Source organism: Euprymna scolopes, chromosome 31 (assembly GCF_053919585.1).
Source record: "Euprymna scolopes isolate OS-2025 chromosome 31, ASM5391958v1, whole genome shotgun sequence".
Classification (NCBI taxonomy): Eukaryota; Metazoa; Mollusca; class Cephalopoda; order Sepiida; family Sepiolidae; genus Euprymna; species Euprymna scolopes.
Window position 1 is genome coordinate 92,797,402 of NC_136512.1, and position 16,839 is coordinate 92,814,240.

The 16,839-nt window shown below is 43.8% G+C and overlaps 1 long non-coding RNA gene across 1 annotated transcript in view; it reads right to left on the bottom strand.

The window, feature by feature from the left end:
* LOC145255864 (uncharacterized) overlaps positions 1–16,839 on the bottom strand; it is a 33,283-nt gene that overhangs the window by 226 nt on the left and 16,218 nt on the right. Inside the window, exon 4 of the long non-coding RNA XR_013863916.1 lies at positions 1–1,608. This exon is cut by the window's left edge and continues 226 nt beyond it. This is a non-coding gene — a long non-coding RNA (uncharacterized LOC145255864). The remainder of the gene's footprint in view (positions 1,609–16,839) is intronic.

Sequence of the window (16,839 nt, forward strand, 5' to 3'; positions counted from 1 at the left end):
TATTTCACAGTTCAAGTCTTCTTTCATAAGCATCTTGTAAGATTTGTTTTCACTGAGGACTTCTTCTCACTTCAATAGACAGTCATTCAAGGTATCGTTGGGACTTTCTTTCGACGGTTCTCAGCTCAGCGCCCTGCAAGAATTTTAGATAAAACAGAGAGAAAAGAAAAGAAAAGAAAAGAAGATCTTCAAGTCGTCTTCAATTTCTCTGGATTTCAGCATCAGGGAGGTCTTCAGGTTGCATCTCGTTTTCGTCAGCACCAGCAGCCGCATCTTCCAGAACCACAGGCGGTCTCGAACCAGGATCTCTCCCTCTCGTGCCACCTATGCAATTGGCTTCGAGATGCTCATCACGTTGCTTTCCTCCCATCTTCGCTCTCTTCACGCACCATTCAACCACCAACAACAGCACAATTATCGTTACTAGTATGCTCACTCCTGCTCCTGTAACCACTACCTTATGAAGCCTATCCCTAGCTTCTGTAATTCACTCAAATCCATTCGTCTAACTCCTCCCATAGCTTTTGGTAGCCTAAGTCGGGTATGTGGTGGTGAATGATGGATCAGGGGGTCCCAGAGGTCAGTGAGGTTAGTCAATTGGTCATTTGCCCACTCTACCTCAGGTGCTTTTAACAAATACCGTTCCTCAACCTGATAATATGCAGGTAATCCTATGCCCTTTCCGCGGGCTTCACAACCCCTATCCAGTTTTACCATAGTTAAAGGTGGTCCCACCTTTATTATCCCAGCAGCCGTGTTACCGCATACCTCAGACAATTCCATCCTCTGTTGCGTGGATACCAACCAGGTGCCTTCAGCTACTCGTATAACCAGTGGCAGAAGACCTTCACTTGCCACTTCAACCTTGCAGACGCTATTTATCACTCTCTCATCATCCTGAAATAATCCCAACGCACACAACTCATGATCTCCAGTGACATACAACGGACTCTGTGACCGGCAAATTCCAAGACCATTATTTCAGCATATTTCTGCCTCTCGCTGATTCAACAGCATAAATCTGTCTCTTGCCATCATCAATTAGCTCATATTCTGGCCCCACTCTGTAACTGGCTACCAACCCTAACTTGGGTGTGTCCAGTGACTAGGGTACAACTTGATAAAGCTTATATTTGGTTCCTCGTTCTATCGAATCCTCTTCGATAATTCAACCACAACACTAACTAATGTTTTATCTTCCAAGAGTTTAATATTCGGATATATTATCCTACTCCTAAACCTTGTATTTAGTTCCTTGTTCTATCGAATCCTCTTCGATAATTCAACCACAAACACTGTTTTATCCCCAAAGAGTTTAATATTCGGATATATTATCCTACTCCTAAACCTTGTATTTATTAACGTAGCTATGACTGACAGGGATCGATCTCCCCAATCGCCCTCCAGGCTGAGCACTCATCAATGCTATTTTTTCATAACCACAAGCAAAGCGAACAGGGTGCTCAGGGCCACTGAGGATCAACAATTTGCGATTCTGTCCACGTCGCATTACACAGTTCCCTCGTTCTGCCAGCTACCACTTGCCGCTCTGCTAACAGACCATCTCTCCTGGTCTCCACAGATACACTAGCTTGATCACGCCCATCCCTGAAACAAAGCAAGGAAAATTCCGTCTGTCAGTACACAACTATTTACAAAAAGTTAAGCACCTATTTGTCACAGGCTGTTTAAACAACCACTTCAGTTTCACTAAAATTACTTTGTACCCTCGTGGATAGTCAAAATAACAAAAGAAAACTACAGGGAGCTAGATACGCCCCGTAATTTATTGAATTCCCCTCGATATTTCAAAACACATTCTCATAATACACTCCTTTAATCCGTGCGACGCACACATGCTCGTGCAGACAACGACCTCAATTTCAACATGTGTCTCCTTATGGACGATTAATAAAAAAAAACTACAGGGAGTTATCCACACGCTCCCAGCGTCCTCCCAGGCAGCATGACCAAATGGACCCGTATCTAGAAATGCACCACGAGGTTAGCAAGGATCAGCAAACTTCTGACTCCCAGAATTCAATTTAAATGCTCCATAATTCGTTTCAACTAATTACAAAAAATTAAAGTAATCCCCCATTGAGGAGCGTTAGAACTATGCTGAAGTAGCCTTTTATTCCCAGGTGACGCCAGATAACCCAAGGATTTAAGATAGAGAAGATAAATATATATTTTTTATTTCATGTCAAAATAGATATTGTTTTAAACCAGAGAAATATATTTTTACGGTTAAAAGTTGATGACAGGAAATTTCACTTATAACATTGTCTGGCCTTAAATGAACCCAGGGTCGGATGTCAAAATTGACATCTGACCTTGAAAGTCGTGAGAATGAGTGGTTCTGATTTCAGGTGTGGGAATGGTGCCCACCCAGGGACCTGGGGCTTAGGATTTCGTGGAGATTTCGTGGTGAAATCTTATTGGCTGGGGAGAATTTCCACCCCATCCACATACCTTACTATATATAGGACTGTCGTGCGAAAATCAGCCAGAGAGTGGAGAGTTTTCAGTTTAGTTGGAGTTGGGATTCGAAACAAATAGACCATATAGAGACGTGATCCCTCCCCCACCTCATCCATTCGCCTGTTGCTGTCTGTGAAGAGATTTGAGACTTTGAAAAGAACTTACAAAATCTGAATTAGAATTGTAAAAACATTTTTGTACATAATTTTGTGAAAATAAAGCTTCTGTAGATAGACTACAATTGTTTGTCTTTCTTCCTGCCTGCAGCATCAATATTCGCTTTCAGCATACCAGATTTCATGTAACAACCTCAGAGAAATCTAGAGGACATGAGACAAGAATTCAGACAGACAAGAGTCTTTAACCACCTTCTCGAGTGAGGCGTTACAATTGGTTGCCTCCACAAGGATAATCGACCCGAAAGAAGGGTGAGATTCATATTTCTCTCTTTTTTTTTTGTTACCACGGGAAAAAAATACAGAGTTGGGATTGCATTATAATCCTACATTATCGGTGGCAGAAGAAAAGACTTACTAAGAAAGAGACGCCAGAAGAAGAAGAAGAAGAAGAAGAAGAAGAAGAAGAAGAAGAAGAAGAAGAAGAAGAAGAAGAAACAGTGCCTGAAGAAAGACTGAAGAAAGACTTTGAGCAAGAAAAAGAATTCGGCATTACAGTTTTTGTTGTTCCATTTTCTTAGCTTATATAGAGATTTTCTGGTTTGGTGACTCTTGAATATATAATATAAATTGTCCATGTGAAAAAACAGTCAGTGTGTAGCTGTAAGCCACACAATTGTAAAGATTGTTCCCTGAGCTTTGTTGATGGTTATTGCAAATGACAATAAAATTGGAAAGTGCAATTCCCCGAAGTGAAATGGTGTATCTTGTGGAATCATAGAAATGCGTGCAATGAAGATATATTCACCCATGAAAGGTCATGTTAAGATTGTCCTTTCCATGATATTGTTTGTTAATTTTTTTACTGCAAGCCATGTGCCATTGCAAAGCTTAGATTGGTTTATATTTCACAACATGATAATGTGAGACTAACCGTAGCCCTCAGCGCAAGAGGGTCCGTGTGTGCCTGGCGTGTGGGGTGGTGGCTGATCCTGTGGTCGGGGCAGCGGACGAAAGAGTTTCAAGATGGCGCCTGCCTGCTTTTATTAGAGACGGAATCTCGCAGGATCGCGCGAGATCTCGCGAGGATGCAAATTAGCTAGGCCATCTTGAGGAATAAAAATCGGTCCATTGGAGGTGCGAGGCAGTCGGGTTCTGACGTTCGTGGCGATCAGTACAGTGACCGTTGAATTCCGTTTCTATTCGTGCAGTCAGCTGAGCTTTGTTAGTTACCTTCGCGCCGTGGCTGTCATTGGTTGTTGGTTCGCTGTGTGTTGCCGTGGTTCTTCAGTGAAACGCTTCGTCGCCCACGACGAGACTCCCCGTCTCCTACACAAGATACTCATACAAGCTATTTCGGCCCCCCCACTCCGAACTTGGTTTTCTTTTCTTCAATGGCGGATAGGTTCGATCTAAATTTGATACCGGAATTCGACGGATCCGACCCGGTACTCAGCTGGGTTGAGAAGGTCGAGTTACATTGTCAGTTGTCCGGCGTGAAAAATGTCGAGCGCGTGATTCCTCTGCGGCTGACCGGCGGGGCCTTCGCTGTATATCAGCAACTCAACGCTGAGGAGAAGTGTGACTACTCGAGTATCAAGGCGGCGTTATACAGGGCGTTCGCCACTGACCCCGCCACTGCATGGGAGCAGTTTGAGACGAGGTCTATACGCTTGGGCGAAACTGTGGACGTGTATCTCGCCGAACTTAAGAAGCTGACGTTGTTGTTCGGCGGTCTTCCCGAGAGGGCCCTAGCCTACAAATTCCTGTCAGGACTCCCCGCTGGAGCAAAGCAGCTCCTGCGAGCAACATCTACCATATCCTCACTACCGCTGAATGACCTAGTGGACAGAGCCATGACAATAATGAAGGATGACTCGACGGTGCAGGAACCGGTAGTCGCCGTCACACAGGCCCCACCAAGTGGCGAAGGACCGTCTCAGGGACCCAGCCCGCAAGGTGATGTCATCTGCTATAGATGCAACGGGCGGGGCCACATGGCAAGAAATTGTAGAAGGCGGTCGACGGCTGTTTGCTGCTACCGCTGTAACAAGACTGGGCACATGGCCCGAGACTGTGCGGGAAACGGGAACGGGGACAAGGTGCCAGTGCCGACCTCTTCCCCGAACAGAAAATAAACAAGGCGCTCCCTGTCATTCAGGTCCAAGTTAATGACACGTTATGTTCAGCCCTCCTTGATTCCGGTTGCTCCCGCACCATAGTGTGTGTGGACTTCTGTCGGGCGTGGAAAAAGAAGAACGTCAGGATAACTACCATTACTGGAAAAATACGAATGTGTTGCGGCGTGGGTGTGGTACACATTCGCACAAGAACTGGGAACTCGGCCAACGTCGAAGCGCTGGTGACACGCGAAAAGCCGCTGAGTTTCGACCTGTTGTTAGGCTACGATGCCATCAAAGCCCTGGGCGGCGTGCGCATAACGCGCGCTGACGTTGTAGAGTTTCAGGATAGGCCCCCGGTGTGCACAGCACTAAGGGTCGACCAGCCAGACTTCAGTGCGGAATTCGACGACCAACAGAAGGCGTGGACCGCCACTTGGAGGTGGTCAGAGGACAAGGAACCGGCCAAACTACAAAACAAAGTGGCAGAGTACCGTATGCCCGACCAGATAAGGCCTTCATACGAAAGCGAGCTCCGTGAATGGATTAAGAACGGTTGGCTGATTCCATACCCCTACGACAAACTTGGACCCCCCAAGGGCCTGATACCGCTGATGGCAGTTGCCCAACCTAACAAGTCAAAGGTGAGGCCGGTAATGGACTACCGCGAGTTGAATGCGCATGTTGATGCGTTCACAGCGGACGCCGACGTCTGTGCCAGCAAGCTGCGAGAGTGGCGCCGGCAGGGGTCCAATGTGTCCCTACTGGACTTGAGAAAAGCATAATTGCAGGTCCGGATCGGCGAGGCGATGTGGCCTTTCCAGACAGTGATGTTTTCCGGGAAGAGATACTGTCTTACGCGACTCGGATTTGGGCTAAACGTAGCACCCCAGATAATGAAGGCTATCGTCAATGCCGTGTTGTCACAAGAAGAATGGATTAGAAAGGGAACATCGGCGTATATTGACGATATATACGTGAACGAAGATATCGTGTCATCTTCGCGCGTAAGATCCAAACTTGCCGAGTTTGGTCTAAACTGCAAGGACTCTGAGCGGCTTGAGGATGGCGCGCGTGTATTGGGCTTGAGCGTTCAAGAGGAGCGAGGGATCCTGAAGTGGAGGCGTGGAACCGCAGTTCCCGACGTACCCGACGTTTACACAAGACGTGCCGTGTTCTCCCTGTGCGGGAAACTTGTGGGGCACCTTCCAGTATGCGGATGGGTTTGTGCGGCGACAGGTATCATAAAAAGGAGGGCAAATGCGGTCACCAAAGGCTGGGACGATGAGATAACCGACGAACTATTGGTCCGAATGTTAAAGGAGACCGTCGCTAGTGTGAAAAAGAATGACCCCGCCACAGGGGACTCGTGCATGCAGGGAGACGAACTGAGTGTGTGGGTGGACGCAAGTTCTCTAGCGATCGGTGTAGTTTTGGAGAAAGATGGGGCCGTAGTTGAGGATGCCTGCTGGCTGCGACCGGCGAATGATGCTGCCCATATCAACCTGGCATAACTCGACGCTGTAATAAAGGGCATTAACCTGGCACTTCAATGGGAAGTGAAGGAACTACGTGTGCACACTGACTCACTTTGCGTGCACCACTGGGTGTCGGACACACTCACGAGCAAGGCCAGGGCATGCACCAAGGCAGCTAGCGAAATGCTGATAAGACGGAGGCTGGAGACTGTGAAAAAACTGGTGACGGAGTACAACCTGTCCGTAGACGTAGTGCTCGTCACCTCGGACTACAACCTCGCCGACAAGCTCACTCGGGTACCACGGAGATGGTATGAGGCTATGAAGAAAGAAGCTAAGCCATTGCCTCTGTGTGCTGCCTCCGTCGAGGAGGACGAAATCAGGAAGATACATCACGACAGTGGGCACCCCGGAGTACAACGGACCTACTACTTTGTGAAGTTGGCTAGACCATCAATACCAAAAAGCGCAGTAAGAGCAGTGGTCAGGGAGTGCCAAACGTGCCAGTCCATCGACCCTGCCCCAGCCAGATGGCGGAAAGGACAGCTGGGAGTGGACGCGACTTGAGTCGGTTGGGTATGGATATAACCCACTACGGCAGCCAACACTTCCTCACGCTGATAGACTGCGGGCCAACGAGGTTCGCGATTTGGCGCCAATTAGCGAGGCAGGATTCCACCAGTGTCATCCACGAATTGGAATCCATATTCTACGAAAGGGGGCCACCTGAGGAGATCCTCACGGATAACGACACGGCGTTCTGCAGTAGGGAATTTAGGCATTTTATGGACAACTGGGGGATCCGCCTTCGACACCGATGCGCGTATGTGCCGAGCGGCAACGGCATAGCGGAGCGGTGCCACCGAACCGTGAAGAGGATCGCGGCCAGGAAGAAGTGTACGATCGCGGAGGCGGTTTACAGATACAACACAACGCCTAAGGACGCCGTGACTGGCGGCAGTGTGCCCGCTGATGTGATTCATCACTACCACGTGCGCGTCAAGGACGTTGAAGTGTGTCTACCCGACCAACGAAAACCCCAGGGGATGTACCAAGTGGGAGACACCGTCTGGGTGAAGCCACCCGGCGGCCGGTGCACCAGCAGCTTTTGGAGGGGGCGGGTCACCGGCGTCATCAGTGAACAGGCCATACTAGTCGATGATACTCCGCGCCACATAAGGGATGCCCGGCCCACTCTAAGCGCTGACCAATCGGCGAGCAGTGGAAGTAGCGAGTCATCCGACGATGAGCGATGGATCCAACCCGTGCCCCACGAACCTGGTGACTCAACTGCAAGCAGTGGAAGGAACGTGTCATCCGACGATGAGCGATGGATCCAACCTGTGCCCCACGAACCTGATGACTCAACTGCGAGCTCTAATGCTGATGCTGATGCTTCCGATGACACTTCTGAGAGCTCCGATGAGGAAGTCCTGGCAATACCCCTCCGCAGGAGTGCTCGAATCAAACGGCCACGTCCGCCGTGTCACGTATGTGATCTGGAGACCAGGGGGGAGTGTGAGACTAACCGTAGCCCTCGGCGCAAGAGGGTCCGTGTGTGCCTGGCGTGTGGGGTGGTGGCTGATCCTGTGGTCGGGGCAGTGGACGAAAGAGTTTCAAGATGGCGCCTGCCTGCTTTTATTAGAGACGGAATCTCGCAGGATCGCGCGAGATCTCGCGGGGATGCAAATTAGCTAGGCCATCTTGAGGAATAAAAATCGGTCCATTGGAGGTGCGAGGCAGTCGGGTTCTGACGTTCGTGGCGATCAGGACAGTGACCGTTGGGTTCCGTTTGTATTCGTGCAGTCAGCTGAGCTTTGTTAGTTACCTTCGCGCCGTGGCTGTCATTGGTTGTCGGTTTGCTGTGTGTTGCCGTGGTTCTTCAGTGAAACGCTTCGTCGCCCACGACGAGACTCCCCGTCTCCTACACAAGATACTCATACAGATAATTAGTATGCCAATTTTCTGTTGCAGTATATGCGGTGGCCTCCCTAGCAAATCTAGCTGTTGGATAATTAACCACTTTCTCTGCTTCCACAACTGTGTCGATGGATTTGTATATGACTACCTCACTTGGAATTTTTACATAGAATAATCGCATTAAGTTTATGGACGTCATTGTATTGAGCTGCAAGAATAGCTCGTTCCCCCAGTCAAGTGGAATTCGTATAATTAAGTTGAATATCTGGAAAACCATTTTTAACCAACTCTTCTTTTGATGTTATAAAATTACAGAAGTTAAGAGTCAAAGAATTTTGCCCTTAACTCAGATCAGCCGGCACTTTTACGTATCCAATTTCCCATAAATGATGCAAACATTTTTGTGCGGATCGAGCAGTCTGCAACTGGATACGCATATTTTGAGTTAAGTGTAATGTCTTATTTATTTCATCTGCTGATGTTGATTGAGGAATTGCATGTAACATTTGTCTGAAATCTCCTGCAAGCAATATTACTGCATTCCCAATTGGTCTAACATTACCATGCTAATCTTGCAAGGCCCGACCAAGATCTTCAAATGATTTCTTGTGTACCATTGTGCATTCATCGAAAACAATAAGTTTGCATTTTTGCAATATTTTTCCCCATACTGGATGTTTTGAAGATGCTGAACATGAGATTTTTGAAAAATTGAATGTTAAATAGTAGTTTTAAAATAGAACAAGTAGTTCTTCTACTTGGTAGCAAGGTCGCAGGTATTCTGCTTGCAGCAAGAGCTAAGGCTATGTAATTTTGTCACCGAATGGCTGCCAAAATCAATTTAATTAGGAAGGTTTTACTAGTTACTCCTTGTGCTGTTCAAGGAAGTAGTAATTTCCAGATAACTTCTAATCTCACAGTAAGTAAATTAGATGACTATCCATGTTTTGACAATGCCTTATTCACTTTAATTAATTTAGGAGACTAAAATAGAATGAGGGATTAGAGATGGACAGATAGAGAGGAAGATATATAGATAGAAAGAAGGAAGTGAGAGAGAAATAGAGAAAGAGAAGGAGATAGAGAGAGATAGAGGGATTGAGAGATAGACAGAGAGAGGGAAGAGTTAGAAACAGAGAAGGGTCGAGACAGAGGAAAGAAGAGAAGAGGAGAGAAAGAGAGGGGAAGTTAGAGAGAGGAAGGGGCTCAAAGAGAGATGGAGAGGGTGATAGATTGAGAGAGAGAGATGAATGGAGAGAGAGAGGAAGAGAGAGAGAGGGGGAGAGACACAGAGGGTAAAGTACACTTCACCGTTTTTTTCCTCGATCAGTAGAGGAGAAATCCTTCGAGACTGAGACAAATTTTATTTTTGTGACTATCCAGAGTACCTTTTTTTTCAGGAGCTAGAGTTTCCACACATTAGAAACCGACCGGATTATCTGTATTTTCACCTAACAATTTAATAAACAAAAAGATATTGTAAACCATGATGTCAACAGCCAGATAAAGCTGAGCGTTACCGATGTAATAATAACAAAGCTATGTGAAAAAAATTATAAAATAAAATTTTAAATGTAGAATTAAAACACAAAAAAAACAAAAAACCTACAGTTCATTTGTATTTCTTATTAAATGTTTGTAGAAAAATTTTAAGGTATTTTTGCAATAAATAATAGCAAATTCGTTTATTTTTACGTCTTAGCCCAAACACCCCAACCTGCCCATGTTAATAACCCCCCCCCCAACATCTCCATGTTAAGAACGACTTTTGAGATTTGAGGGCTGTTTAATCTGAAAGCCGTTTTTAACATGGGGTGGTTATTTTTTTTTATAAAATTCACCTTTCATCTTCCTTTGTTTACAAAGCCATTTGGCAGAAGTGACGTCTGGTATATTTTTAGCTACGGATAACCAAAACTGTAAAGAATGAACCATGAACCTTTTTTTCTTTTTTTTTAGAAGTTTTATTCAAACAGTCTTTATTTGAACTTAATTGACTGTTTTTTTTTTTTTTTTTTAAAATATTTATGAACTGTTTTTTCTACATTAATATGTTTATGAACGTGTCGTAGCCCCTGTTGTGAATTTAGAGCGCTAGTGCGCATGCGCACCAGATGTTTACAAATAGAACGAAATTGGCGCCTTTTCCCAGCTTAGTCGTTCGTTACCGACCATGTTGTTGTACCTGCTGAATTTTATGTTGAATAAAACCTTTCTAATATCTTAAAAGGTCTTTATTTTCATTACAATTTATTCAACATAAAATTAAAAATTAACAGCAACGATGGATGCTACTGAGACCTGGTAAATTCGAAGGATCGTCAGATACAACCGCTGACGAATGGAATCATTGGTATCGTACCTTCATCAACTGCATCGACTCTCTCACAGTCGCTCATCCTCAAAATCCTCCGAATAAGTTAAGTATTCTGATTAATTTCATCTCACCGAAGGTCTATTCTCTTATATCTCACTGTTCAACATTCGAGAGGACTATTAGCATCCTTCAAGCAGCCTATGTAAAACCGGTAAATTCTGTGTTTGCTCGTCACCTTCTCGCCACTAGGAAACAAAATCAAGGTGAATCTATTGATCAGTTTCTCCTAAAACTAAAGAATCTTTCTAAGGATTGTAAATTTGAAGATGTTAGTGCCTCTCAACATGCGGAGCTAGCGATACGTGACGCATTTATCACAGGTCTCACTTTTTTTTCTTTTTTTTTTTTTTTTAATTACATTTTCACCCCAAACAAGGCAAATTGCCACTTTGGTGTAGGGGGCTACTATCAGGGGAAACAACTACTGGGGTACTATGTAGGGATTTTGGCAGCAAGGTGTCGGTTCACGTTACACTTGAACTTCTTCACGTCAGTACTGTTGGGGAAGCAGGGACCGGGAATGGAATTCCAGAGTCTTCCTCAACTATTAGGCAGAGATTACTTGAAAGTTTTGAAATTAACCTAGATCATGCCGTAGCAACTGCACGAAGTCTAGAAATGGCCCAACATAATGCAGCAGCTTATGACACATCATTTGTAGCAAAGGCATCTATTCATGCAGATGAATCTGAAAATAACTCTAGTTTGGAACTAACTAATGAATGTGCTGCTGCTGCTGCTGCTGCTGTTTCCAGAAATAATCAGGCGACTCACTTCGCCAGATGCCAATTCTGTGGACGAGAAAATCATTCTCGAAATATTTGCCCAGCTCGGAATGCTGACTGCCTTAAATGTGGAAAGAGGGGCCACTTCTCTAAAGTCTGCCGATCTAAAATAAAACAAACAACTTATAATACCAGGACTAGTTCTGCATATATTGCCCTCACTGCATCATCCCAATGCACTCCATGCACACAATATTCTGTTGTAAATGCAACAATTAGTACCTGTTTGAAAGCTATGGTAGACAGTGGAAGCACTCATAACTTTATACGAATGAACATCGTGAGATCACTCGGCTTTAGTATATTACCTTCTAATGATACGGTAAGCATAGCTTCCTCGAATCTCACGAGCAAAACCTTAGGACACTGTGTTGCGTCCATCGCTGTTAATCGACAAATTTACACTAATATGCGTCTATCTATCCTTCCCAACTTGTGTGCTCCAATTATACCAGGACAAGAGTTCATGCAATTGCATAACCGGGTGGAATTCCGTTATAACGGAAAGATACCATCTTTACAGATTTGTAACGTCACTCAGATGAAAATCGAGCCACCGTCTCTTTTTGCTAATTTAGCAAAGAATTGTAAACCCATCGCAACAAAAAGCAGAAACTACTCAGCATCGGACTGCGAATTTATCCGGAATGAGATACAAAAATTATTAAAAGAAGGTATCATAATCAAATCGAATTCCCCATGGAGAGCCCAAGTACTAGTAATTAAAAATGAAAGACATAAGCGTCGCATGGTTGTTGACTATTCTGCAACTATAAATCGGTTTACACTTTTAGATGCTTTTCCGCTTCCCAAAATTTCGGATATCATACGCCAACTATCACAGTACAAAATTTTCAATAAGTTGGACCTGAAGTCTGCATATTATCAATGCCCTATACGTAGAGACGAGAGAATTTACACAGCATTTGAAGCTGACGGAGGACTATACGAGTTTTCTAGGTTACCTTTTGGGTTAACGAACTCAGTAGCTGTGTTTCAACATATTATGCATAATCTGATTCAAGAACATGAACTCCAAGGTACATTTGCCTACATTGATGACATTGTCATCGGAGGAAAAACTAATAAAGAATTAAACGAAAATATGGAAGTTTTTAGAAAGGTTATGAACCGTCTTAACTTGCAACTAAACCCTGTAAAATGTGAATATGGTATAACCAAACTAAAGTTTCTAGGGCACTTATTGGAAAATGGAACAATCAGTCCTGATCCAGACAGACTTACACCACTAAAAGAATTACCGATCCCGAACTGCAGTAAGTCACTCAGGCGGGCTCTAGGTCTCTTCTCATACTATTCACCATGGATAGAGAATTTCTCAGATCGGATTTCACCTTTATTAAACATTACGTCCTTTCCTATCACTGAGAAACTCAAAAATCAATTTCAAGCCATGAAAGATGAAATTTGCAAGGCTTCGGTTGCAGCCATTGAGGATGAAGTTCCTTTTACGATAGAAACTAATGCATCTGCGACAGCATTAGCAGCCTGCCTTTCCCAGAATGGACGTCCAGTAGCATATTTTTCCAGAACCCCAACGCAGTCAGAGCATTGACATTCAGCAGTGGAACGTGAATCGGCAGCCACTGTAGAATCTGTGCGTAAATGGCGTGACCTCTTACTCGGTCGACACTTTACCATTATTACTGACCAACAGGCTGCATCATTTATGATCAACACGCAGACACCAAATCGTATTAAAAACGATAAGCTGCTTCGGTGGAGACTTGAACTTTCAAACTATTCTTATGAGATAGTATATAGACCAGGTTCTCTTAATAACTCTGCAGATACCCTTTCTCGATCATGCCCTGCTTCGCGCTCATTATCACTAAAGGACCTGCACGCAGCACTTTGTCATCCTGGAGTAGCGAGACTCTATCACTTTGTGAGGCAGAAGAATCTACCATTCTCCATGGAAGATGCTAAGCGCACCTGCGCTGAATGTCAAATATGTGCTGAACTAAAACCAAGGTTCTTCAAACCTCCATCAGGTCGATTAATCCATTCTCGATCCCCCTTTGAACGTCTTTCAATAGATTTCATGGGATCGAAACCATCTACGAATAATCTCAAATACCTACTCGTGATTGTAGATGAATATTCACGCTATCCTTTTGTCTATCCATGTCAGGACATATCAACAAAAACTGTTATAAATTGTCTCCAGAATTTATTTACCTTTTTTGGCTGCCCAGATTCCATCCATAGTGATCGAGGAAGTCGGCAATGGACAATGCGAGAGGGTAAATGGCACAATTTGGAAAACGATCAAACTTGCACTCAAAACCAGGCAATTGGATGAACGTTACTTGCATGAAGTACTCGACATAGCTTTGCACTCCATTCGATCGCTACTTTGTACAGCAACTAACTCAACCCCACACGAGAGCATGTTTAACTTTTCCAGAAGGTCGGGCACCGGATATACCTTACCCGAGTGGCTGCAAGGAGGACCGGCCCTCCTTAGGAAGTTTGTCCGCCAACACAAGTCAGATCCCCTAGTGGAACCAGTAGATATAATATCTGCAACTCCCAATTTTGCCAGAATTCGTTTCAACAGTCTCAACAGAAGACCTAGCCCCCACTCATGTCACTGACCCCTCCTCTACAAACTTGGAATCTCCTGTCTCCCCTGATCATGGTACATCACCAGATCCTACTACTCCATCAAACATCCGCGAACCAGAGTTGATTGATCAACAGGAGACCCCAAAGAATAATACCTCACCAAACGGAGAATCTTTCTCTTCAATCAACAAAACAAAGTGTTTAGAAATAGAAGAGCAGCAGCAACAGTCTGACTCGAAGAAGGGCGTTTTCAAATTTCTTCCAGAAGCAACAAAAAGGGGAAGGAAGATCACCTGCAACCCGAAATATAAATAAAATGTGGTGGAGAGTGTTGTGAGTTTAGAGCGCTAGTGCGCATGCGCACCAGATGTTTACAAATAGAACGAAATTGGCGCCTTTTCCCAGCTTAGTCGTTCGTTACCGACCATGTTGTTGTACCTGCTGAATTTTATGTTGAATAAAACCTTTCTAATATCTTAAAAGGTCTTTATTTTCATTACAGCCCCGACACATGTGCGTCGAATCTACTCCAAAACAAAATAATGGCCCGCTGCCTACACCGTAAAACACACTTGCGCGCGTGGATGTATAAACATTGTTTCAGCTGCGCGTACATTTTCTTTACCCACCCACACAAATTCGGTGGTCCTTAAACGAAATTTCCGTTATTCGTGCAGACGTCAGTTAAAGCATCTTATGTCATAAGAATGTTATTCTTTTCATCCAATCAGATTACAAGGAAAGGAAATTTTTAAAAATATTTTTTTCTGAATGCCTCCCTGAAGCCGGTCGGACAAGTATAAAAAGGGCATCTTTCGCCCAAAACGAGATCGACCTTTGAACACTATGGCGTAAACATCAACATCGACCTGTCCGCGTTTGGACGTTAAACACGTGTGCGCCCCTCAATTAATTCCTCCACGTAGATACGGGCTTGCAACCCTAATGGACCTTTTTTATTCCGCTTTTCTATCTCCCCGCTAAGTAAGCAGTGGGTTTTTTACAGTTTAATTCTTTCTAAAAAGACTGGTTATTTCTAACCAAGAAATCTTACTTGTCTCCATCAAAACATTCAATTAATTCAGTCAAAGACTTTCCTGGATAATTTCAATATGTAAAAAAAACATTCAATTACCTATCACATATAGTAGAGCTTTTTATACCTCAGTTGAGGAACTGTCTTTTTTATTACATGGAAAAACATTGAATTATCTCAGTCACAGAGAGAGACTTTAGACCAAGAAGAAACTTTCGTATCCTCTCTTTTCATTTACAATCTTGTATAAAAAGAATAAATTTTGTAAATAATTTATCCATTCGTCTCAGTCATCATTGCTTGCTTGTTTCAACTCCATTTCACTCCACTATCATTATTCTTCTTATTCAACTCAACTCCTGAAGAATTATTATCACCAGGGACCCTCGGGGGCCGCAACAAGTGGTACTCGACCCTGGCACATATGGATTTTAGCGGCTTATCGTTTCCCTCGGCACCTTTCAACTTCGGACTTTCTTAAGAAATAACGACACTGGTCTCTCAAACTTACTGATCTTTTGCAATTAATCACTAAAAAATCGAAGATTATATAACATGGTTTTCTACGAATCAAACGCTGAACGACAGCCAATTAGTGCCAAAAACACATGGACCTCCTAACACATCGAACAAACTGCCAACTGACAATTCTACCTACATTGCGAGCGGTCATTAAACATTTCCAGAAGAAACTCATCATTACTTGCACCTTGGATTCGTAAACAATACTGATACGCTTTCACGCATGCATAAGCACAACTACATCGCATTTCTCCCACAATGCCGATAAACTACACACATGCTTACACAATGCCATTCAAAGCCATTGATACTGCCGATATCTAACAGATTGCAGCCGAACCAAAGAATGACGACGAATTAGTACCAACATCTCTCAACATGAATCGACATAGAGTTCTTGACTTCATACAAGTCGTAAAAAGTCAAGCTCTGCAAACATCACTTTTCAAACCTCCTCTGACTAAATTCAACAAACCTGAACCTCATGGCTTTTCGCCACATGTACAAAATCCGCACGCTTCAATTACAACCGACATTCAACTCACACCAGTTTGAGTTAACTGCGACGCGCACATGGAAAAACTCAACTAGACTATACGGAAGAAGTCACCAGTTCAAAAACGAGTTAGCTACTCTCCACACACTAAAAACTCAACAACTGGCCGTTCGATGATGCATTCAACACACCAGGGATCCAAGCGACTCGAACGACGCACACCAACACCAGTACCGACCCACTTGTACATGGCACTGCAGGCATATTGCGTAACTGACTTTGATCATAGTGTAATACCAATTTTGACTATCATCTCCAAAACACGGGCCATACAATCAACACGTGCAGACTCACTCACACATACATCACTCAGCACATTCAACCTCATCACTTTGCAGACTAAGATCGTGCAGATTCACTTGCATTTACTTTCAACCTGACAACAAACAATCGTGCAAACCCGATCATTCTCAACCAAACATGTCGGACATTTCTTACACCCTTCCTCGCCTCCAGGAAGCTTCAACATATTTTGAGTCATCTTCTGGACACTACATAAAACGTACATATATTACTGAATTTTCTATCTCCCCGCTAAGTAAGCAGTGGGTTTTTTTTATAGTTTAATTCTTTCTAAAAAGACTGGTTATTTCTAACCAAGAACTCTTACTTATCTCCTTCAGAACATTCAATTAATTCAGTCAAAGACTTTCCTGGATAATTTCAATACGTAAAAAAACATTCAATTACCTATCACATATAGTAGAGCTTTTTATACCTCAGTTGAGGAACTGTCTTTTTTATTACATGGAAAAACATTGAATTATCTCAGTCACAGAGAGAGATTTTAGACCAAGAAAAAACTTTCGTATCCTCTCTTTTCATTTACAATCTTGTATAAAAAGAATAAATT